At 44.2% G+C, this 26,201-nt stretch overlaps 1 protein-coding gene and 1 non-coding gene across 8 annotated transcripts in view; both read left to right on the forward strand.

The window, feature by feature from the left end:
• Nucleotides 1-26,201, forward strand: part of LOC126189035 (protein bric-a-brac 1-like) — a 1,796,149-nt gene that overhangs the window by 365,397 nt on the left and 1,404,551 nt on the right. The gene's annotated exons all lie outside the window — the stretch shown is intronic.
• On the forward strand, nucleotides 22,061-22,132 carry Trnag-acc (transfer RNA glycine (anticodon ACC)). The gene has a single exon. It is a non-coding gene; the product is annotated as a tRNA-Gly (tRNA).

Raw genomic sequence — 26,201 nt, forward strand, 5'->3', positions numbered from 1 at the left:
GTGGTTTCTGTATTTAATTCTGAAGAACGGATGGAGTGTACTTTTTTATTTCCGGTGCTTGAAGTATCTAGCTGTAATAAGTTGCTAAATAGCCGCTATCGAGATAACGTGGAAAGCTGTCATTTTATTGTTTATATGTGTGGCATCAAAAATTCTGATTTATTTGCAATTGAATGGAGTTTCCAAGTGTGTGGACTGCTTATCGTTTGTGAAGACGAAACAAACAGAATGCATTTGAGTTTCCGTAGTGTGCCACTGGTTATCCTTTTACCTGCTTTTTCCCCAATTCCTGTTTATCGTTTTTAGTAAATTATGTTCATATTTTTATTTTACAGTACTTAAAGTCATTTCACTTCTTAAAATGTGTATATTATGCGTTCCCACATGCTAAGTTGACAATCGCTGGAGGACGATGACAAAGCCGTCCTACACGTTTCTTGTCTTGTTTGGCGGTATGAATATTTCACATTGGTTTCCCCGCACTCGTTGTGATCGAAGTGACCGCCAGTGATCAATGAATTATACAGTAAAGCTACAGAAAAAAATATTTTCTTTCCGCAAGTACAGCAGTACAAGAAAAACATATTGGAATGTAATAAGGAGCTCAAGTGTGCATTGTGAGTGATCAGCGTAATTATGCTAGCGATCATTGGGCATTCAGACGAGGCCACACAGACGTTACCAGCCGAAGGGTCGGAAAGTCGTCAAGCGCGAAATCCGTATGTAGCTCATCGCCGCTTGCGCCGTGTCATTACGCAATGCTATGGTCCGCTCGGACTGGTAATAATCGTGCTGGAATAACAACTGCCTTATTTCAGAGATCTCCAGATCTCCCCTCCGGCTGGAAGTGCCGAATGATGGTGAGAGAGTTGAGTTACAGACGTGCTGCGAGGCCCATCTGAGCTCGTAATACAGGGCTGTTCCGGGAACCGGAGTGGTAGTAGATCGGTTCTGCTCTTCATCTTTTTCCCTGTGCTGCCAGGAGTTTTCTACTGGGTTCATGTTAACGCTCAGAGTACTACTGGCTTCTACCTGAGACCACCATTTTATTAATTTTTTTAAGTACCAGTGCCTTTCGCATGCAACTATCGATGCTATTGTAAGAAAGACATTTAGTGGTAGTTCAAGGTACTTCAACGAATGTAGTGCGTTGTAGCAGTCACAGAGATGAAGTGGTTATATGAAATGGTGACAAGCTTCTTTTTTTACGGTGATCGTATTGAAGGGATCATTGACAGTGAAAATAAGTGTGTGTACCATTATTGTAACGTAAATTTGACTTTGTACTAACTCTGTCAGAAGTGGTTTCGAAATGGAATCACTGTAGCAGTATGTACGTTTGATATACGTTTGATATAAATTTATTAATTTTTTGGCCAATTTCTGCTTTTTATTTCGGATTATAATTTGTTTCAGGGACTATGAGTTCATGGAAGTTTAGAAATGTGTGGGACTGTGTATAGGAATATCTCATGAGATGATGGGTGGTTGAAAACTTTGTGTTCCAAAGTGAAACCACAACTTTAAAATTGTTTATTGTTTACTTTTTGCCAATTTTCTTCTAGTATTCGTTGCTTACTACGATAAAACAGTCTAATTTTTGTGTGAAAAACGTTAAAATTATATTCCACAGTGGAACCTCCTCCTCAAAATAATTGTTTCCTTTTTGGTACTTTGTCCATGTATTTGTTGCGTACAATGCTGATGAAGGCCAATACATGAAACGTATTCGCATTTGCAAATACGAACAACCATGAGCTGTATAAGGAAATGACAACAATGAAAATTTGTGCCGCACCGGGACTCGATCGCAGGTTTCCCGTTTTATGAGCGTGGTCGCTTGAACCGCTTCGGCTCCCCACGCGCGATCCATGGCCCGACACACGCTTCCATACGTCGTTGTTTTTGCGTCAAAAGATGTGGTTGTACACACATTATGTCATTCCCGACAGGTTCAAATGGTTCAAATGGCTCTGAGCACTATGGGACTTAACATCTATGGTCATCAGTCCCCTAGAACTTAGAACTACTTAAACCTAACTAACCTAAGGCCATCACACACATCCATGCCCGAGGCAGGATTCGAACCTGCGACCGTAGCAGTCGCGCGGTTCCGGACTGAGCGCCTAGAAACGCTAGACCACCGCGGCCGGCTTCCCGACTGGAGAAGACATTTAGTTGAAAAGCGCTGCCCGGTGTCGGCGGATAAATACGGTTTTGCAGTGTCTCTGTTGAGAAGAGCGGTGCAATATTCCTTTTGAACGTACACGCATGTCGGAAGGAATACTGCATCGTTCTTCGTAACAACACAGGCACAGGAATATCGCATATTGCGACGAAATGAAAATTAATTTTTTATTTGTTGACCGGTCTCGAAGGAAGGGGTACAGCATTTTCTAGTAGAGGAAATATATAGAGAGAAGAATTTGCATGAGGTAATCATAAAGGTTTAATTATCACCTCGAAGAAGTCATCCCGCGGTCATGAAACTTGGTAATAGTGTTATTTCCTCTCTGTATATGTTCCCGCCAACACGGCTTATTTATCCTGAGCTGAATGACATGGTGGAGACGTTGATTGTAGTAGTATGCATTTTGGCTGTTCAAGGAAATGTTCGATCTCGAAAATCACCGCGTCATCATTCTGTAAATGCCTGCCGCGCAGTAGTTTCTTCATCCAGTGAAAGACAAAGTAGTCTTCAGGAAAGCACGAGGGTCAGGCAGTATTTGATATTTGTCCGGAATGAGGTGGGACATTGTCGTGGAGCGAAACACCCCTTGGACAGGTTACTGCAATACTACGTCTTTACAAAGTCTCGTAACCTTGTCAAGAGATTTCGGTAGTATGTTACGGGCATAATCCTTTAGCACCAAACCATGGCAGTCCCAAAAAAACACTCAGCATTACCTTGCCCTAGTATGGTTGGTTCTTTGTATTTTTTGGCGGCGGTGAATCCACGTGTTTCCACTAATTGCTGTGGTCGTTTATCTCGTGGTGGTGGTGGTGGTACACCCAGCACTAGTCCATTACTAAGGAAGGCGCCTCGACTGTCCCAAAATTTCCACTGCTGGCTCGTTTTGGAGGGTCCTTTAAATGGGATTGAGCAACGGTACTCAACGGCCGGCGACCTTTGCCATGTTCAAAATCTCGCGAACGATGTTTGAAACCTATCCAGGACTAATTTTCATTTTTTCTAATATCGCCTCCATAGTACACCAAGACTTCTACTTTTTTTGCGATTTTCGCTCCTTGATGCGCCACTTCGTACTTCGTTTTTCAGACACGTTTGAGCACACTGAAAATATCTGCCTCACCTATCCATTGTTTCATATGGTGGTGCGTTGCTGCTATCACTACTGGCAACTCAGCGTCTATTGTCCCAGCGTTGCTCCACTTACGATGCAGAGAACGAATGGTCGCGCGATACTCCACTTTATGAATAGGCTGTACTATATTGTTTTGGCTCCTGTAGCTGCGTGCTACAGTATTGTGGCGCAGGGTTCCATTGTGCGCTAGACTGTAGAAGCGTACCACCGAATAAAAAAAAAAATAATTACATAACTTGATTTCTGACAAAGGTAGAAGCTAAAGCAATGAGTTAAAATTTTGTGCCATGGCTCGGCCTTGAACCCGGGACTCCTGATTACTAGACAGATGTTTTAATGACTACATCACCGTAGCATTGTGGCTGCACAGACTACCTTATTCCAGTGTCGTCCCTAACACAAACTTAATTCACACCTTCAGCGCATTTCCCCTTCCTAAACTGTCTGTATTGCCGAGTCTCTCCGACATTGGAATAGCAGCCCAGCTTTGTACATAATGGGGTAATCCTGCCTGAATTACATGCACATGGAGACATACGAGTCTCAGTTTTATGTTCAATGAAGATTGAAGCTGAAGGAGTGAATTAAAATTTGTGCCACGGCCGGGACTTGAATAACGGTCTCCTGCTAAATGGGCAGGTATGCAAACCACTGTAGCACCGTAGAATGTGTAGTGGTTAGCACATCTATCTAGTAAGCAGGAGACCTGGGCATAAAGTCCAGGTCATGGCACAGATTTTAGTTCATTGCTTCAGCTTCTATCCTTATCGAAGGTAAAGTTGAGACTCATACGTCTTCAGGAAAATGTAATGCCATCAGATCGATACGTAATTTTATTTTTTCGGTATGATAATTAAAACTCAGACTACCCCGCACAGTGATTCATTTTAGGCCATCGAAATTTCTTTGCAGATGATTTCGACCAGTGATGTGGCGCAGATTCGTAATCCTAGTGTGAAAATTAAGATTGAGGAACAATAAACAAATTTTGTAAGGTAATGACAGAACAGACTTACGTATTGCAGCACAAACAGGTCACCGGGAAACAGGGAGGGGGGAGGCAACAAATTTGAGGCTGTAATGAATGAATGAATAAGGCCTCTCCCCACATATGATGTAGCAATTAGATTTGATTTTTCATGTAATGTTGACAGAACAACAGTTTCAAACATAACAAAAGAATTTAATAAACAGTTTAATTAGATTCGTTTAAATGAAATCAATGAAACACGATAACAATGAAAACCGCCCAGAGATACTGAACGTGCGACGCTGTAGACGTGTTGCGCTAACTAAAAATTCGCACTACGCTGGTCAGACACAAATTTTTATTTGTCACAACATATTCAGTCCTAATCACTCAGTGGAAAAATGTTTAATGAAGAAACAAATCGATGGTAGGCAATGAAAACCTTGTAACTCCATTTTGTTAAATTTTGCAGGTGGAGCAAAAACAGTTTCTTAAAAAAATAACATAAAGTGATACAGAACGTTGCGACATGTGTAGTAGAATTGACCGATTAGAGAAATCCATGCACATTCAAAACTCTCTTTGATTATAGAGTAACTGGAATTATGAGTTTTCACAGACCAGGTTTTCATTGCCTACCATCGAAATATTTTATTGCTATATGACTGTTTTATTCATTCGCCGTCGTACAAATTCTCTCTTCGATTGATTATGACCATCTTCTTATATGGAAGTATTAATCTAATGTCACAACATAAATGATCAAAAACAGCAAACAACAGACTCGGAAAATTGATACAGCTTGTTAGAGCTGTTTTTCTCAGATGTGGCGCAGTGTACTGGACGTTGTTACATAGTACATACTTATTTGCTGTGCACATTAACGAAACACAATGTGATAATTAGCGTAATACTACCAGTTCAGAAAATGATTATAATCTACCGCAACCGGTAATGTTTTTGCACCTTACGGTATGGTGACTTTTAGATTAAACACGAATTTTTCCAGAACTGAATATACAACGAACTTGGCGCTTACAATTGTGCCACATTTATTTTTTAAATTTCACGACTGGGTCGGCCGCGGTGGCCGTGCGGTTCTAGGCGCTTCAGTTTGGAACCGCGTGACCGCTACGGTTGCAGGTTCGAATCCTGCCTCGGGCATGGATGTATGTGATGTCCTTAGGTTAGTTAGGTTTAAGTAGTACTAAGTTATAGGGGACTGATGACCTCAGATGTTAAGTCCCATAGTGCTCAGAGCCATTGGAATTTCACGACTGGACCACTCGTAACTGAGGAAAACAAAAACATCAAACTGTTTTACTGAAAACAAAATATTAAATTTATTATCTTTAAACTCTAGGAAAGTCATAAAAATGTACAGAAAATACATTACTTTGTAGTAATTACAAGAAAGTAAGGAAGGCACTTGTGCCTGTTTTTTTTCCCACAGGAAATTGAAACAGTCATTCAAATTCTTCATCGAACAGCGGCTATATATAACTGTATAGATTTTGAAGCAAAGTTTTCTTCGAGCTCTCTTTCCAAATTTTTTCTTGGTGCTTTGAATATTACGTCAAGCTTTGAAGGTGTGCCTGCAATGCACTGTACTTTATTAACAACCTGTGAACACATCACAGAGGGACGTGCTAACCAACTGCATTGCGCGAAACTAGTAGAAATTACAGTTGACTGAAGCATACGTGTGTTAAACTGGGTACATTTCAGTCTCAATTCCGACTTCATCAGTACAGGGCTTAATTTTACTCCCACCATTTTCACTCTAGGGACTTAAATGCAAGCAACTGACAATTTCCCGTTTCTGCCACTGATTAATATGATGAATGCTTCGTAACGCAACAATCATTGTTATGAATTTATTTTTATATTTCGCGGTATTGGTGTAAGGTGAATGGTGTGGGAACCTCGTTGGAAATACGAGAGCTATCTGGAAAGTTAACTTAGTTCGCCTGAAGCTTGAGAAGTATTGAGGGGAACGGAGTAGTCGCTACGGTGAATGATGCGGTAGACCAGTTTGCTTAGAACTGCGATAGCGAGAGAACCAAATGGCATGTCGTTCCCGTGCGGTAGCCGCTGAGAATGACCGTTGAAAATTGTGAATACCGACAATTGTCTGTTCCGTGTGTCAGCATTAACCTCTGGCAATATAATTAATAAACAAATGCTGTACATGCTGAAGAAGAGATCTGGCTTTCCAAGATGGTGGTCAAAATGCTGACCACAAGCTTTAAGTAGAAGCTTCCAGTCTGCATTGTAAGGATTAATGTACAGGTTCTAGCGCTTCACCGCAAAGTGTACTACGTACTGCATATTGTCTTCACCGACTGTTTTCCAAATGATTAGATTGGACGAAGGAAACTTGCAAGTTAATCGACCCATTCACAAGATTTGACTCCCTTACATTTTCTTCGAGGAAAGCTAAAGTGCACTGTTAACGTGGACATACACAGCGTGAGTCGAGAGGAAAGGTACATGGCTTGAGGATTGATAGTATTATTGATTCTGAACAAAAAATTTCGTATGGACATATGCGCTATTCCGAATTTTTTCCGAGGTAGAACACATTTAATTTCACTTTTGAAGCTTTTTCTTGAATAGCCTGAAAACTGCAACTTACAGGGACAACAGTACAAAGTTAAACCACATTAAATTTCGTACAAAATAAGTCCTATTCGTTTTTTCTCTAGGACTGATGTTTGCGCGAAGAGAGGGGAAAATATTGAAAATCTCGCCCGACGTGCGTGCGCTAGAGATTATGTAGTTTTTGTAGGCCAATTTTATGTGCTTTGTATCAAATTGTTCGTCTCGACATCCTGTACATTATTGTTCAAATGGCTCTGAGCACTATGGGACTTAACATCTGCGGTCATCAGTCCCCTACACTTAGAACTACTTAAACCTAACTAACCGAAGGACATTACACGCATCCATGCCCGAGGCAGGATTCGAACCTGCGACCGTAGCGGTCGCGCGGTTCCAGACTGAAGCGCCTAGAACCGCTCGGCCACTCCGGCGGGCTACGCTGTTGTAGTAGGTTGTAAACAATAACGATGTTTGAATAATATAGAAAAGAAATACCAATATACATTAAATGTGTTCTGTCTCGGAAAGCTGTCGGAATAAGGCATATGTCCATATGAATATTTTTTTTTTTGTTCAGAATCACTATCACCCCTCAAAGCACGCACATTTCCTCCTAAATCGCTGTGTAGAGTACACCAGATGACCGGGAAATAACGTATTACTATTTTGTGCATTGAAATTTCGGATGAAATGGTGGAACGAGAGAGCTGGAAGCCTGTGTTGAAGTTGGTGGATTGCATTTTGAACACGAACTTTGAAGATCTTCTTCTACAGAATTCAAAGCAGTTGTTCATTCACTTTTTGACCGTCAGTTACAAGATGACGTGTGGAGCAGACAGCTGTTGGTATTCACAATTTTCAAACTGCGACTGCACGTCCGCTACTTGTAGCAAAATCCTGACTCGAGCTTAAAGATACTAATTTACCCCACTTTCATCTCGTTAATGTCAGGGAGCATTTATTTTTAAACATCTGACTTTCTGAAATAATGCGCTTTCTACTGAGTATTAAGATCTGTTTGTGGGTGGTATATGTGGGCCGTTGGTTACACTTCATTCCTACGAGAACAGCTCTCCAGTAACGGCGTCCATCTCATAAGTACTTGGGTTGTAAGTTTTCGGTGATTCAGTTCTTATAGAGAAGTAATGCAAAGTTGTACATTTAAGATTATTGTAATGAATTTGCTTTGCCTGTTAGAGTATTTTACTTGTAACCTGATGGAGGTCATTTTCCGGATAAAATCGTTTGAATTTCCGGCAGCGCAGTGCCGGTGATTGGAAATCGACAGCATAACACCGGTAAAACGAGTCGCCCCATTCTCACAGACAGGACAGCGTTTTCTCGAGGTGCAGTGTCGGTGTAGGAGAAAAAAAAATTGCAAGTCCGGTGATAGTCATCGGCCAGGCTGCCGGATTGTGTAACTGCCGCAACAGAATGGCAGAGAAATTTGTGCCGGCGGCTTGTGCAGTGCGCGACGCCGCGCCGCGCCGTTGGGAAGTAGTCGGCGGTTGGCGGCTGGTGGCTCTCCCCTACGCTTCCGTCGATACCCGCTCGGTCAGGAATTAGCGGCGCTCCGCAAAACGCGCGCCGGCTGCCGGCAACGAGTGGAGCGTCTCGCGGCGCGCCCGCGAACGAGCGTGTGCGGCCTGCGCCGGGATCCGCGCGCGTGTAATTAATTAGTTTGCGACTAATTACGATTTGTTTCGGGGCTGGCTGGCGGGCGGGCCGACCTGCGCAAATGAGTAATTCGCTTAGCCGGCCGCCACCGCTGCTGCCAATCATCGGTAACAAGGCCCCCGCGCCAGGCCTCGGCCCTGCGCCCGCTCTCTGACTTTCTGGTAGCCGGCCATCCTCACGCCGGCTGGCCCCATCCTCCCCAGCGAGCAGAGGTCACGTAGCGCGGCTTCCTAGCCGTCCGCTTTCGTGCACGGTGGCTAGTTGCCGGTAGCGGCGAAGGGATCTTTGTTCAGCCTGGGGATAATGGATCGGACTTTCCCTAAATGCGGCACGGTCTGGACATACTTTGAGGGGCGTTCAGTAAGTTACACAACACATTTTTTTCCTGAGAGCAGGTTGGATTTTTTCATGATTCCAATACACCATATTACTCCCCACTCTCTTGGCTAAAAAACATTATTTTTCAACATAATCTCTGTTCAGTGCGACGGCTCTACCCCGCCTTACTGCGACCGCATGTATGCCCACATGGTACTACTCTACTGGTCAATGTCGGAGCCAGCGTCCCGTTACATCAATAACTCCCTTCCCATTTGCTTACTGCTTCCCGTGGAGTGCATCTTTCATTTTGCTGTACAGATGGAAGTCGGATGGTGCAGGATCTGGGCTGTGGGGTGGGTGAGAAAGAACAGTCCACTGTAGTTCTGTGAGTTCCTCTCGGGTGCGCAGACTCATGTGGGGCTCTTTGTTGCAATGGAGAAGCAGGAGTTCGTTTACATACGTCGGTCACCGCGAATGAGAGTGTCCGCACGTTCCAACAGGTGGTCGCTCATGTCGGCACCAATGATGTGTGTCGCTATGGATTGGAGGAAATCCTCTCTGGCTTCCGGCGGCTATCTGATTTGGTGAAGACTGCCAGTCTCGCGAGCGGGATGAAAGCAGAGGTCACCATCTGCAGCATCGTCGACAGGACTGACTGCGGACCTTAGGTACAGAGCTGAGTGGAGGGTCTGAATCAGAGGCTGAGACGGTTTTGGGACCTTGTGGGCTGCAGATTCCTCGACTTGAGCCATAGGGTGGTGGGGTTTCGGGTTCCGCTGGATAGGTCAGGAGTCCACTACACGCAACAAGCGGCTACACGGGTAGCAGAGGTTGTGTGGCGTGGGCTGGGCGGTTTTTTTTTTCGGTTAGATGGCCTTGGGCAAGTACAGAAAGGGCAACAGCCTCAACGGGTGCGGGGCAAAGTCAGGACATGCGGGGACCAAGCAGCAATCGGTATTGTAATTGTAAACTGTCGAAGCTGCGTTGGTAAAGTACCGGAACTTCAAGCGCTGATAGAAAGCACCGAAGCTGAAATCGTTATAGGTACAGAAAGCTGGCTGAAGCCAGAGATAAATTCTGCCGAAATTTTTACAAAGGTACAGACGGTGTTTAGAAAGGATAGATTGCATGCAACCGGTGGTGGAGTGTTCGTCGCTGTTAGTAGTAGTTTATCCTGTAGTGAAGTAGAAGTGGATAGTTCCTGTGAATTATTATGGGTGGAGGTTACACTCAACAACCGAGCTAGGTTAATAATTGGCTCCTTTTACCGACCCCCCGACTCAGCAGCATTAGTGGCAGAACAACTGAGAGAAAATTTGGAATACATTTCACATAAATTTTCTCAGCATGTTATAGTCTTAGGTGGAGATTTCAATTTACCAGATATAGACTGGGACACTCAGATGTTTAGGACGGGTGGTAGGGACAGAGCATCGAGTGACATTATACTGAGTGCACTATCCGAAAATTACCTCCAGCAATTAAACAGAGAACCGACTCGTGGAGATAACCTCTTGGACCTACTGATAACAAACAGACCCGAACTTTTCGACCCTGTGAGCGCAGAACAGGGAATCAGTGATCATAAGGCCGTTGCAGCATCCCTGAATATGGAAGTTAATAGGAATATAAAAAAATGGAGGAAGGTTTATCTGTTTAGCAAGAGTAATAGAAGGCAGATTTCAGACTACCAAACAGATCAAAACAAAAATTTCTGTTCCGACACTGACAATGTTGAGTGTTTATGGAAAAAGTTCAAGGCAATCGTAAAATGCGTTTTAGACAGGTACGTGCCGAGTAAAACTATGAGGGACGGGAAAAACCCACCGTGGTACAGCAACAAAGTTAGGAAACTACTGCGAAAGCAAAGAGAGCTTCACTCCAAGTTTAAACGCAGCCAAAACCTCTCAGACAAACAGAAGCTAAACGATGTCAAAGTTAGCGTAAGGAGGGCTATGCGTGAAGCGTTCAGTGAATTCGAAAGTAAAATTCTATGTACCGACTTGACAGAAAATCCTAGGAAGTTCTGGTCTTACGTTAAATCAGTGAGTGGCACGAAACAACATATCCAGACACTCCGGGATGATGATGGCATTGAAACAAAGGATGACACGCGTAAAGCTGAAATACTGAACACATTTTTTCAAAGCTGTTTCACAGAGGAAGACCGCACTGCAGTTCCTTCTCTAAATCCTCGCACAAACGAAAAAATGGCTGACATCGAAATAAAGTGTCCAAGGAATAGAAAAGCAACTGGAATCATTCAACAGAGGAAAGTCCACTGTACCTGACGGGATACCAATTCGAATCTACACAGAGTACGCGAAAGAACTTGCCCCCCTTCTAACAGTCATGTACCGCAAGTCTCTAGAGGAACGGAAGGTTCCAAATGATTGGAAAAGAGCACAGGTAGTCCCAGTCTTCAAGAAGGGTCGTCGAACAGATGCGCAAAACTATAGACCTATATCTCTGACGTCGATCTGTTGTAGAATTTTAGAACATGTTTTTTGCTCATCAAGTCGTTTTTGGAAACCCAGAATCTAATATGTAGGAATCAACATGGATTCCGGAAAAAGCGATCGTGTGAGACCCAACTCGCTTTATTTGTTCATGAGACCCAGAAAATATTAGATACAGGCTCCCAGGTAGATGCTATTTTTCTTGACTTCCGGAAGGCGTTCGATACAGTTCCGCACTGTCGCCTGATAAACAAAGTAAGAGCCTACGGAATATCAGACCAGCTGTGTGGCTGGATTGAAGAATTTTTAGCAAACAGAACACAGCATGTTGTTATCAATGGAGAGACATCTACAGACGTTAAAGTAACCTCTGGCGTGCCACAGGGGAGTGTTATAGGACCATTGCCTTTCACAATATATATAAATGACCTAGTAGATAGTGACGGAAGTTCCATGCGGCTTTTCGCGGATGATGCTGTAGTATACAGAGAAGTTGCAGCATTAGAAAAATGTAGCGAAATGCAGGAAGATCTGCAGCGGATAGGCACTTGGTGCAGGGAGTGGCAACTGACCCTTAACATTGACAAATGTAATGTATTGCGAATACATAGAAAGAAGGATCCTTTATTGTATGATTATATGATAGCGGAACAAACACTGGTAGCAGTTACTTCTGTAAAATATCTGGGAGTATGCGTGCGGAACGATTTGAAGTGGAATGATCATATAAAATTAATTGTTGGTAAGGCGGGTACCAGGTTGAGATTCATTGGGAGAGTCCTTAGAAAATGTAGTCCATCAACAAAGGAGGTGGCTTACAAAACACTCGTTCGACCTATACTTGAGTATTGCTCATCAGTGTGGGATCCGTACCAGATCGGGTTGACGGAGGAGATAGAGAAGATCCAAAGAAGAGCGGCGCGTTTGGTCACAGGGTTATTTGGTAACCGTGATAGCGTTACGGAGATGTTTAACAAACTCAAGTGGCAGACTCTGCAAGAGAGGCGCTCTGCATCGCGGCGTAGCTTGCTCGCCAGGTTTCGAGAGGGGGCGTTTCTGGATGAGGTATCGAATATATTGCTTCCCCCTACTTATACCTCCCGAGGAGATCACGAATGTAAAATTAGAGAGATTAGAGCGCGCACGGAGGCTTTCAGACAGTCGTTCTACCCGCGAACCATACGCGACTGGAACAGGAAACGGAGGTAATGACAGTGGCACGTAAAGTGCCCTCCGCCACACACCGTTGGGTGGCTTGCGGAGTATAAATGTAGATGTAGATGCAGAAGTCTGGCACTCTGGGTATCTGACAGGTTTGTGAAATCTTGTTGCGATGATGACAGACGCTTTGCCCAACGACCCACTGCGCTTTTGTTCTTTCCCAGGTCTCAGAAGATATTCTGCAAGCAGCTGTGAGTATCTGCAGAACCCTGGTTTTCCGCCAAAAGAAAGTCAATGGCAGCACTCTGCTTCGACCGCATACCCGTTACAGGCGCCATTTTGAAGGCTACGTATAGCGCCGCTACCTGTCGGAGTTTCATGAAACTGTAGAGAACAGAGCAGGAATTTTCCACAATGTTCCACAACAAATTCCTCTTTCCTTCAACCGAACTTGGCCGAGAAAAAAATGTATTACTTGCTGAAAGCCCGTCGTAGGTTGATTTCAAGGACTAGTTATTTTCCCGTGATGGCCGGAGTTTTCCAGTACCCGGTAAAAATCAACTTTGCAGCACTTCCTAAAAAATTTCTATTAGCGGAGCAGGATTTAGCCAGTAGAAGTGTCTATATTCTGCTCTGGAGACTTATAGCTTTGAATACCTGTCAGTTAAAACAATTTCGTAGAGCGATTTGGCACTTGCGGAATCGAGGGAAACTTGAGAGAATGCGAATGTCCCTTCTGTGCGCAGGAGTTTGTTTGTTGATCTGTTCTGATTTTTAGGCGAGTGTAGCCATCTAGTTAGTCTTCACACGCTCAGTAACCAGACACCTCAAATTGGGTTGCGGAGCCAAGAAGCTAGGTGGACGCGGAGTTTAGTGAACTAGAATTACTTGGCGATGTTTAATTGGAACCAATAAATTCCGTTCGGCTCCGTAGAAAGCTGAATGTGGTGTTTTTGTGTGTCTTTTGACCAGTTGACGTTCAACTGCATTCTTGTTCCGTTGTGGAGATTATCAGCGGAATTTGCCAGTAGCCAGCTAGAGGCGATGCATGAACTGTTAGTGGTGTGTATTTTTAAGTCCAGTGGTCGGATTTCCGAATCTTCCTGAAACTAGTTAGCTATTGTGCTCCAATTATTGACCACTAAGGAACGACTCTTATTTAGACCGGTTTTATAGTGTAGCAGTGCAGAGGATTAATCGGTGGCTACAAGTTAACGTTGCCGAGTAAATCGACACAGAAGTGTGTCGTGCATCGGACCTATAGCTAAGTGTGTGTGAAATCTCTCCGCGGTTGTGGCTAAGCGGAAGATCCGAGGACGGACGAAAGGAACGTTTCAAGCACTCTTCACAGAAAGGTATTACATACTCATGTGGAATTGTGAAGTGACGGGTTAAAGCTAACTTCACTCTTCGTTGCCTCTTAGAAAATCTTGGACAAAAGTGAACCTTAGATCTTCGATAGTTACCCTTCTAGTGGCTGATCAAAGAGGAATTACTCCTTTGCAAAGCATAGAAGTGCGTGATGTGTTGGTAACTCACTGTCGCTAGTCGAATGATAATCCTTTGTGGTCTCACCCACATGCATTGCCCCTGTACATCACTGTCTGTGCAGCCGACATCTGAAACCGTCAGGACTCCACTTAGCCTTGTATGTCGATGACACAGCGTTCTCTTGCCAAGCACCCACAACCAGAGCCATGGTAAACAGAGACATCAAGACCGTACAAAGTAGATGCAAAAAGTGGTGAATTACTTTCTTGTCGTCACAGCTATAGATCGCAACGATGCACTGCCCGAAAATCAGACCTTGAACCAACTCTCTTGTGTTCCCTCCGAGAGTAAAACGTAACCGTCGCTGTTAGTATCTTCGGAGGGAATCTGTTCCCATTCTTCATATACGGAAATGGCGTGTACGAGTGACGATATCGGTATTGCAGATCAAATAATCGGTATAGATTTTAAATCGGTGTCCAACAGTAACGATCAGCGTAGAGAAATTCATTTTCGTAGTCGAGCTCTTTCCCTATACTATCATATCACAATTTGAACTTTTTCGTCGTCTCTGACAGCAAGCTAAATAGTATGCGCTCTTCCTCAGTGTCGTGGCACTGTATCTTCATATAATGTACCCTTACTTCGATTGGTAATTCTTGCTACTGCGTGATAGTAAACTACTGGGACATCGTTTTCGAAATAACCAAATAAAAATTACTTTCCTGTTGCTTGTTGCAGGACAGTATCTGTATTTCTATTTTCGTTTATTTGCGTCACGTGCACATAAATAATGCTTCGTATAGAATCAGTATACCTGTTGACATTTCAGTTAAATATGTTGAGAATGACACTGAGAAGTGTACCACGATAAAACTATTGATGTTAATATTGATTGACGAAAATTTTATAAGTGAACGATGTGACCAACATTTAACAACATGCAAGATGTGACAGCAACATGTAGCACGACTTCATTTGACTTCCCATCGTTACGGAAATGTTGCAAGAAAATTTCAGGAAATCCATTCCGGTAATTAGAAGAGAAAGTTGTAACTTACGAAACGTAAGAAAAATATTACAGCCAAATTATAATATAATGTGGTCCTGATCACTGCCTCCTTTCTTAGTCTGCCTGAAAATGCGGATGTCGATCTTTATGCAGAATAACATTCAAGCCAGGGGCGAGCCTGCCATCAGAGCTTCGGCGCACTGAATCTATTAAAATAGTTTACAAAACTTTTAATGCCCGAGAATGTGGATAAAAAAGACTTGAAGCAGATATGGGACTTAGGGACGGAGACAGCATTTCTCGTACTCTCGCAGATCGAGTAGCTGTCCAGTTTTAGGTTCGCCATGGTATCCCGAAATCTAGTGTGACAATTCCTTCAGAAAGGTATGGCCAGTTTGGCTCACGTTCCTTCCATGGCTGAGGTTGCGACCCGTGTGTGAGCTAGGATGCCTAAAGGGTCCGTAAACAGCGAGCTTCATTCTTTCCACCGATCACGGATAAGGTAGGGTGCTTCAGCTCTACACTGAGGTGCCAAGAGTCATGGGATAGCGATATGCACATATACAGATGGCGGTAGTATGGCAATACACAAGGTATAAAAGGGCAGTGCATTGACGGAGCTGTCTTTTGTACTCTGGTGATCATGTGAAAAGGTGTCGGTCGTGTTTATGGGTTCACGACGGGAATTAACGGACCCTGAACCTAGTTGGAATTAGACGCACGGGACGTTCCATTTCGGAAATCGTTAGCAAGCCAATATTCCGAGATCCACAGAGTCAAGAGTGTGCCGAGAATATCAAGTTTCAGGCATTACCTCTCGCCGTTGACAAGCATTGGGTAACGGCATTCACTTAACGACCGGGAGCGTGGGCATTCGCGTAGTGTTGTCAGTACTAACAGACAAGCAACGCTGCATGAAATAAGCTCATAAATCGAAGTAGGGCGTGCGACGAACGTATTCGTTAGGACAGTGAGGCGAAATTTGGTTTTAATGGGCTATGGCAGAAGATGAACGACGCGATTGCCCTTTCTAGCAGCGCGATATCGCCAGCAGCGCCTCTCCTTGGTTCGTGACCATATCTGTCGAACCCTAGACGACTAGAAAATACTGGCCTCGTCAGACGAGTCCCGATTTCAGTTGGTAAGAGCTGATGGTAGGGTTCGAGTGTGACGCAGACCCCACGAGACCCTGGATTCAAATTGTCAACAAGGCACTGTGCAAACTGGTAGTGGTTCCATAGTGGCGTGGTCTGTGCTTAAATGGAATGGACTGGGTCATCTGATTCAACTGAACCGATCGTTGACTGTAAATGGATGTTTTCGGTTACTTGGGGACCATTCACTGCCATTCATGAGGTTCATGTTCCCAAACAACGATGAAATCTTTATGGATGACACCGGGCCTCAGTTGTCGCGTTTGGTTTGAAGAACATTCTGAACAGTTCGAGCGAATGATTTGGCCACACATATCACCCGATGTGAATGTATTTGAGATAATCGTGAGATCAGTTCGTGCACAAAATCCTGCACTTGCAACATTTTCGCAATTATGGACGACTACAGAGGCAGCAGGGCTCAAAAACTCTCTAGTGGTGTTCCGACGACTTGTTGAGTTTATACCACGTCTAGTTGCTGCAGGGCAGGAGGTGGTCCGATACGATATTAGGACATATCCCATGACTTTTGTCACCTAAGTGTCTGATGTGAAAACAGAAGAAACATGTGGCATTAGTACACGAGAGAGGCGTCGCTGTACTATTGAGCCGTCGAGCAGCCGGTGCGCAGTGTGCAGAGGGCAGAACGCACAGGATGCGGAGCAGAACGCGATGTTCCGTGGTGTCGGTTGTATCGCCAGCAGCCGCGGGACCAAATCGGCTTACTTCCGCGTCACAGAACCGACCGGACGCTGGCGAGGGCGCCGCCGCCGGCGCCGGCGGGCCGCGGCGCACATGCCGCGTTCACTCCTGTCGCCGCCCCATTTGCTTGCGACCTTCATGCGCCTGCGCAAAGTACAACACTAGTCATCTGCGCACTTTTTCGTTGCCGCTTGCCAGCGGGATGCGGCTGTGAGAAAGGAGGCGCTGCACAACATTCCGATTGCCAGGTGGAGGTAGAGGACGATAATACTACAGCGATATATCGGAAAAGAGATGTTTTGGAGAAGTAATATCGATATTCGTACATGGATATTACATACTGTCGATATATCGTTAAATTCGATACATTTTTCCCGATACTTCGGCTTTTCGTAATTTTATATCTTTATATTTCTATTGGCCTTTGTAAAACTCTCCCCTGATGCTGTGGTGCCGTCTGATCTTGCTACAGTGGGCACTCGCACCGAAGCTTGCTGCCCTGACCGTGTTGCGCATCAACTTCCTTTCGTGCTGGCTGACGTAATTAACAGTTTTTGTAAAATAATATATGCTGCTACAGTCACATGTTACTGATATGTTGTTAGCACGACACGTTTCCGCAGCATGCTCCTATCTTCAGGTACATGTATAAGTACTTTTACGTTGTAATTAATATGAAGTGAGTTTCTTTTCCTTTGCTGTGTTTTCCTCTGAGGTTATGTGTCGAAAAAAGATGTCTTTTCAGGAAGAGAAATGAGGAGTGTTTCTGGGAAACTGTGTAAGTGCGAAATTGTATTTTCTTCAGGAAATGAAAGTACCACCTCATATGCTATCGATTGTTTGTTTGCTATTAATAATGCCTTTATTGTATCATAAATACAAATAGCATTAGTACTGAAAAGAAAAACTTTCAAAATAACGGATGTAGAAAAAGGAAAAGTTAAGTGTTTTGAAATTTAAATTCCAGTTTTTTGTTTAGCTCAGTAGGACCACTGACAAATGTTTTTGTAAAACATTAATGTCATTTGTTCTAGTGGGAGTTTTGAGATCTTTACAGTGGGAAGGTATATGTGTTACTGGATCATATCTGAAAGGTTTGAGTTTTGCTGTTGACACTGTACTGTTTGGCTCTGTGAATGGAAGAAATTAATGGGGCAAGTTTATAAGTAAATCTAAAAACTATCATTATAATAAACGAAGTCTTAGAAACAGTTGACGAGCTTCATATTTTCAGTAGCTAAAGACGACGACTGGTTGGATAGGACAAGAAACAAACAGTTGAGTAAATATGGCTTTGAGTTCATTTTGGTAAATTTAAGTCGAGTTTCCAAAATTAATCTTCTCATATGTGTGGAAAAGAAAGTTTGCAATAAATTCGTATTAGCAGTTTGGACCTAATGGCATTAATACGTGGACTTCTGATGCGAAAAGCATTTAGAAATGATAGGTTGGAGAGATTTATTTTCGCAATTACTAGAAAATACATGAAAACAAACAAAAGAGTTGGGAAATAGCCTGGAGTGGAAGAGTAATTGTTTCTCTAATGAAAGACAAATGTAGGTGAGCAGAACACGCAACCAGCGAATGTAAAACTAACGCTAGACAGACCAAGAACGTTTTTTGCTAGATTCCAAGAGACGAGAAGTGACCGAAACGACGACTCAATGGAAAATGGGCAGATTACAACGGAATACAAGGAGAGAAGTCCTACATTTAAAAGTGTAACAGGAGACATTTTTCCATCACTGGGTGTGAAGTTGATGATGATGATCATCACCATCACGATCATGACGATTACTTTAACTATATAACTCAACAAAATATTCGTAGTTGCTGGTAGATGAAGGGTTAAACAAACGATGTCGTATTTTCTGGCATATAAAGGTCACCAGTAAATCTATATAACAGCAGCGACCATTATAATGGGAGGGGGGAGGCGGGGTAACGCGGTTATACAATGGGAATACTCTCCCACTGTTATGAACATAGGACAAGACGCACGCATGCTGATAAATGGCCCGTCACAGCATTCTCCAACTGCAGCGCGACTACTTCAGTTAGGCTATTAGAGTTCCGAAGCAGGTAGTGCTAAATATCGCACTGCGCAGTGTAATATAAAACGTATACATACTTAAAAAAATCATAAATTTTGATTAATAAATAAATTTAATGGCGTACAAAAGTTAGTTCTGGCAGAATTGAAGCTATGAGGACAGGCCGTGAGTCCTGCTTGGGTAGCTCAATTGGTAGGTTACTTGCCCGCGAAAGGCAGAGATCCGGCACACAGTTTTAATCTGCCAGGAAGTTTCATATCAGCGCACACTCCGCTGCAGAGTGAAAATCTCATTCTGGAAGTTAGTTCCGGTTAAACTTGCCTTCATACCAGGTTGGGTTTTGTGGAAAATTCGTTATAAATTTCTTTATAGTTCCCACCATAGCTTCATCAGCGAGCAACTGCGCGACTAACACCTCTAGAAATAAAATCAGTACTAAATTGCTTGAACTTTTCTGACAAGCATCGTACAAAAATGCATAAAAGAAAACAAATCTTAGAGCACATATAATTTAGTTACTAGTGAAGTACTACCGGGAAATAATTTTGGAAACAATATAATTACTGGCAATAGGAGTACGGATGTTCTAAATGCTGCTATTTAAAATAACCATGCAAGGTTCTGGAAGCTCAAGGAAGTTACCATTTCGCTTTACGCTTTCGTTAAGTCATTCGTCGAATGCAACATGTGAAATAACTTCATAGTCAAGAAAAAATAGTATTTATTTTCGTCTAAACAGGCAACGCATCATCTCAGACTTAATATTCAGCGTATTATAAAATTGAAATTGTACTTATGCTGCGTTTTTTCCACACTGCCGCCTTGGTTTGTGGAGTAATCTATCGACTTTGACCTGGTAGAAGCGATGTTACGTTGTTGCACCACACGCGCATCACTCGACGCGTAAATTATTTATGAGTTGCAGCTTGGCCAAGAACTATTACAGAAATACAGGCTGACCATAATTAACGTTCCAGTTTCAAAACGGTGTAGAAAGAGAACCACTGCTCAGAATGACTTCAAATCTGAACAGCTTATTGACGCAAGAGGAAACGTTATGCAACAAAAAACCTATACGAAAATTTTACCAATACATGGGACTCCAAGCGTCTTAACTTATATAGGTTCGGCTAAAGCGACAGATGAATCGTAATACGATGGCTATAGTGTGAACTGCATATTACACCATCCTTATTGCTCAAAGTGCATGACTGCGCAGATTCGGCAGTCAACAGTTGTGGCGCTGTTACTTGGGTAAAGCCATCCATCACAGCAAGCTAGTGCCACATCTGAAGGGAAAAATCAGTTTTTAACTGTCCTGAGGCCAAAAACCGCATCAAAAGCAAAATGATATGGGTTTCTAAATGTCGTGAAACTGGCGCAAGACATGTTCAATATGTTGTCCACCACTTTCTGCCAGAAGCTGAAATGGAGAAACAGCATGTTCCACAACAGATCGAGTGTCTCGGTGTTTACGTTCAGAATTCGTTGCGCAGTGCGTGCCATCAGTTAAACTACGTTCGTAATTGGAGCACTGAACGCGACACCTTTCAGATAATCCCACTGTCGGAAGTCAAACGGATGAAGATCAGGTGATACGGACCGCCAGGCTGTAGGGAAATGATGGCTGATAATTCTAGCATTTTCGAAATGCCTCTGCAGCAGGCGCTTCACTGTCTGTGCAATGTGCGGAGAACCACCATCTTACATAAAAATGATCCTACCCATATAACCACGCTGCTGAAGGGTTGGAATGACTTTGGTGCGCAAAGGAATTCCACAGTATTTACCAGTGGCGGTACAAGTAACAGGACCCATAGGACTCTTCTCCTCGAAAAAACGCCGTCACCATAAACGATGCCGAAAATCCGCATCGCACAATCACCTTTGCAGAATGAAGTACCAGTTGATGGGCGTGCGTATTTTCCGTTGCCCGTGTTCTGCAATTTTGCGTATTGAGTGAGATATAGTTGGAGATAGAAATGGGCTCCATGCGAGCAAGATATTCCTGAGCGAACGTTTGTCTTGCTGGCAGGTCAAGAGGAAGCAACTATTGAACATATGCGATTTTGTGTGGATAACAATGCAGGACGTTTCGGAGGATTTTATGCACCGTGCTCACAGGAATGTCCAACGTTCGGGCAATTTCCCGTGCACTTTGTTTCCATACACCGCTCGACCCATCCTGAAATGCTGTGGCCACATCTTCGACAGACGTCGGATCAACTGCTTTCCCCCCTCTGACACATTGCACTTCAAAAGAACTTGTCTTTTCGAATTATGTAATCGTTTTCTCCAAACACTTAGCAGACATTAGACCAGTGCGTTTTTTCACACCCCTCAGTGTCCGGACATTCTGCAGGGCTAGTGGCGCACAGTCACCGTTCTTGTAGAAGACCTTTACCACCAGCGCGCGATGCTTCGTGTTTACAGTCATGCTGGACGCAAACTGATGAACAGCCGTGTTCTGCGCATCTGTTTATGTTCATATTCTGACAGCGCCATCAACTGACCAAATTTTCGTTACTTATTTCTGTTCCGAGACGTTTCCCCCGCCTCAATAAAATGCTGTTCAAATAAGACGTAACTCTGAGTAGTGATTCTCTTTCTATAGCGTTTTGGAACTGGATGTTTAATTATGGAGACTCTGTATACGAGACACACGAGCGATAAAATACGATTCGGGGCCAAAGATATGCCGCAACTAGGACATGCATTTCACGGTTGAGGAGGGGATTCAAAGATAAAAATAAAATAATAGCTGCACAAGAAGCAAAACATCAGTTATGCAGACGTTATCACACCGTAAGAAAGTCGACTCAAGTACAGTCGCGCTTGTAATACAATATCCGCTGCATACATCGTGGCGTCAGTGTCCACCAGAATGACTGTGGCGTTATCTTTGGCACGCAGTCTCTGATCTTGGCTGCTTCTTCGACTGCCGGGAGGCTATGGTCGTCAAGTTTGTCAAGCATGGAAACACAATCAGTGTGCAGCACTATCAAGACACTTTGCAGACACTGTGACGCACCATAAAGTCAGAACGCCCAGGAATGCTGCCGGACTGGATCATCCTATTGCACGGTAATGCCCGTCCCCTAATCAGATGAAAGCTAGGCTTCATCGTCCGCCTCTGTAGCGTAGCGGTAGCGTTTCCGCCTACCACGCTGGGGGCCCGGGTTCGATTCCCGGCAGGGGACTGGGTGTTCTGTGTCCTTCGTCATCATTTTCATCATCAATGACCCGCAAGTCGCCGAAGTGGCATCAACTAAAAAGGACTTGCAATACGGCGGCCGAACTCCCCCGCATGGGGCCTCCCGGCCAACAATGCCATACGATCTTTTCCATTACGCTTCGGCAGCTTGATTGGGAAACGCTGCAACACCTATCCTCTGTGAAGCCCGGATCTATCACCGTGTGATTTTTACATCTTTGGCGACGTGAAGAAAGATATACGTGGATATCGATTTCAGCCGGACGACGAAGTGCAAGAGTGGGTGCAGTTGTGGATCCGTCAGCGGTCGACCGCGCAAAACGGAACGGGCATTGATCATCTCGTCTACCAGTGGGATAAACGTCTTACCGCGTGAGGTGATTAGTTTTGAATGGACTCGTTCCATGGTCACTTGAGATGATGATGTTTGGTTTGTGGGGCGCTCAACTGCGTGGTTATCAGCGCCCGTACAATTTCCCAACCTTTACTCAGTCCAATTTCGCCACTTTCCTGGATGATGATGAAATGATAAGGACAACACAAACACCCAGTCATCTCGAGGCAGGTGGAAATCCCTGACCCCGCCGGGAATCGAACCCGGGACCCCGTGCTCGGGAAGCGAGAACGCTACCGCGAGACCACGAGCGGCGGACGACCATGGTCACTTGGCGGCGGATGTCCAGGTTTGTCACTTATAACTCGACGTGGTGGCTGTCATTCTTCAGTTCGAAAAAAGAGGACAGTAAGAAAATTAATAAAAACAATTAACCTTTCAGAATATAAACTGACAGAAGGCTATATCGTTAGATAAGCTGAGATCTTCATTTCTACATTTTCACGAACATATGTACGCCACGAAACAGTCTGCGATGCGTGGTGGAGCGTACTTTATACAGACATCGAAATGTTCTGTCGTATTCCGTTAGAGTGAGGAAACATTCTCATGATACCTACGTATATGTACGACGAAGGCGTTTCCAAGCAGAAATGAATGTACAGAGATGTATACTGCGCAACAAATTAAAGGACCACTTTTCCGAAACCCCGTAATTGTCTCCCACTACGATGTATAAGTTTGAAATTTGCCCCAAAGTTATCTGTAACTTCGTAGCGATGCACAACCGTGGCGTCCTGCAACGTCACCCTCGGGGTCGGTGATGCTTCAAACATCAAGGTGTACACACACAAGGAAGTAAGTCCAGAGCTCAGAAGTTCATGTGAGGCCTAAGGTGGAATAGTGGCACCAAGTTTCGCCGCAATGCTGACCAAAGCCACGATGGACTTGTGACGCGATGAGAAGATAGTCACACTCCGTCTTGCCCCCATTTCATCCCTTCTTTTCACGCCTCTGCGATGGAGGTCAGAACTGCGATACCCTGTGTTAAAATGATGCGGTTTTCTTGTGCGTGGCCGAGGAAAATATTTCAGACACACCGTCGCTCGGAATCGGCACGAAGAGTCCTCATGTGATGACGTGAAGGGCGTCAATGAAATCACTACTTTCCTTGGAACGTTGATTCCCACATATTTCGCATTCGAAAACGATGAATGACAGGGCGAAATTTTAGACAACGTTCCGTTCCACACTCCTTGCATCGCGTGGACGTTTCATCCCTTCTCTCAGGATATCGTGGAGCTGCAACCCCCCTGAACCTGATCACACCCCCTAAGAGTGTAGTGCGGCCACAATTTTTGCTCTGGTATACCACTAGGGACTGTTCGACGAAATCTGAATGCGATTTGCAGCAGCAAAGAGTGTTAGTGCTTTTTCATCCACCCATATCACTCCCTCCTGTGGCGTGATCACAGGGTGGGGAGGTGCAACATCAATATGCGCGTGAGTAAAACGGCAAAGGGTCACTCTAAGACCCTCCAGTTCGGCAGCATGTTCGGTGCCACAAGGGCACCTTTCTAGAGCGCGTTTATAAATGAAGCTGTAATAGAAACTTCGAGAACCACTCAGCCTCACAGTTGTTCTAGTGCCGGAAGGCGGGCACATCCACCTAAGAAATGTCGAAGGGGCAGCCTAACGCCCCACGGAAAGGGGTAATTTCATTAACTCCTTTTACGGCGCCGACTTAGGCTTTTTGGTGTAGATTCCGAGTGGCGGTATGTCTGAAATATTTTCCTTGGCCACACACAAGAAAACCCCGTCATTTCAACGTTGGGCGTCGCGGTTCTGATCTCCATCGCAGAAGCATCAAAAGAAAGGGTTAAATGTGGGGGTAAGAGAGACTGTGACTACCCTCCCATTGTGTGACACGTGGAAGGTCGTGTTGGGCAACATTGTGGCAAATTTTGTACGAATATGACATCCTTAACTCACCTAACAGCTCATCCAAACTTCTGAGCTGTGGCCTTTTTCTTTTTCCGCATGTGTTGACACCTTGCTGCTTGAAGCATCGCCGAGCCCGGTAGTGACGTTGCAGGCGTCACACTTTTGCATCATTAGAGGGGAAGGCTGTAAGCAACTTTGAGGCAAATCTGAAACTTACGCGCCGCAATTGGAGGCGATTGCGGGGTTTCGAAAAGGTGATCAATTATATTGCGCAGTGTATATACAAGGTATATTTGTTTGAACGCACGCACCGCATTCTTTAGTGTCTCTGTATCACAGGAGATCAGCGCTGTAACAAGAAACGAGAGATTTTTTCTTTAAAAACTAACAGCAAGGAACAAGCGCGCGCTGCAGGAGTGTCGTAATACTACCTCTAAAGAAAAGGAAAAAAAAGAAAAAAAAACTACTACCAGAGTCGATCTGCGCGTATTCAGCCCTACCGCGGCACTATTTTTCTGATGGTGGATGAACTGGCGAAGACCTAGGTTATAGAAGTGTTAATGTTAGCTGTTCAAGAAACGTTCCACCTTGAAAATCACCTACACTGTGATATCTTGTCGTTGTGTGTCTCGCCCAGGAGAATGTGGAGGACGGGAGGAGGAGGAGAAGCTGGTTGGGGCAAATATTTGGTAGCCTAAAGAATCAGCACTGGTAACTGTTCAGTCTAGTTTTCATAGAACCAGTAGGTATCCTCGGAAAACTACCCGTGACACTTCTATAACCTCCTCAGTGATGGTTGAGTCTTTCGCTTTTTTGGCGGTGGTGAATCCACATTTTTCCACTACTTAGTTTGATCCTTTGTCTCGGGGTGATAAAGATACACCCAGCACTCGTCCATAGTGATTACACAGATAAAGAAGTCACCTACAATGCCTTGACGCAGCTGCAAAATTTTCGCTGCTGCCGGAAACGAAGAACCGCACAAAACTCTACAGGTAGACACCGTCGGTTAGCGATAGCGTCTTTGACTAGTAATCATTATGTCCTGGGTCCCAGATTCGAATCCAGGCATTGCGTAAATTTTGAGTTATAATCATCAGCCATGGCTGCCTGACACGTCCGTTATAAGGGCCACCCTAGTTCTGCCAACGGCTTTGTCGGAAGTATGAGTGTGATAGGGAAGCTAGAAGATCTGAAAAGGGATTTGCAAAGGCTCAGTCTAGACACGGTGGCGGGTCAGTGAATGAAATGGTAAGAAAGGGTAATATCAACAGCAACAGAAAATGGTATATCTGAGTGGGATTCATCATGAATAGACAGGTAGGTCAGAGAGTTAGTTACTTTGAATAATTCGTTAATAAAATTGTTCTCATCAGAATCGATAGCAGACCTACCCCATTAAAACTAATTCGTGTAAACACACCAACGTCATAAGGAAAAGACTAAGAGATAGAGACAGTATACAAGGATAGTGAACGGGTAATTCAGCACGTAAAGGGACATGGAAATCTAATCTCACGAGGGAGTGAACGCTGTGGTACGTAAAGCAATAGAAGGCGGAGTTAAGGGAAAACGTGGGGTTACTAGTAGTAATGAGAGAGGACAAAGTAATTGATTCTGCTGTAGATTCCAGCCAGTGATAGCGAATACACTGTTCAAAAATCACAAGAGGAGGTGGTATACTTGGGAAAGGCCGAGAGACACGGGAAGACTCCAGATGGAGTACAGCATGGTCAATCAGAAATTCCGAAATCATTTATTTTGGTAGACTGAGGTTT

Source organism: Schistocerca cancellata, chromosome 5, assembly GCF_023864275.1.
Source record: "Schistocerca cancellata isolate TAMUIC-IGC-003103 chromosome 5, iqSchCanc2.1, whole genome shotgun sequence".
NCBI classification, from domain to species: domain Eukaryota; kingdom Metazoa; phylum Arthropoda; class Insecta; order Orthoptera; family Acrididae; genus Schistocerca; species Schistocerca cancellata.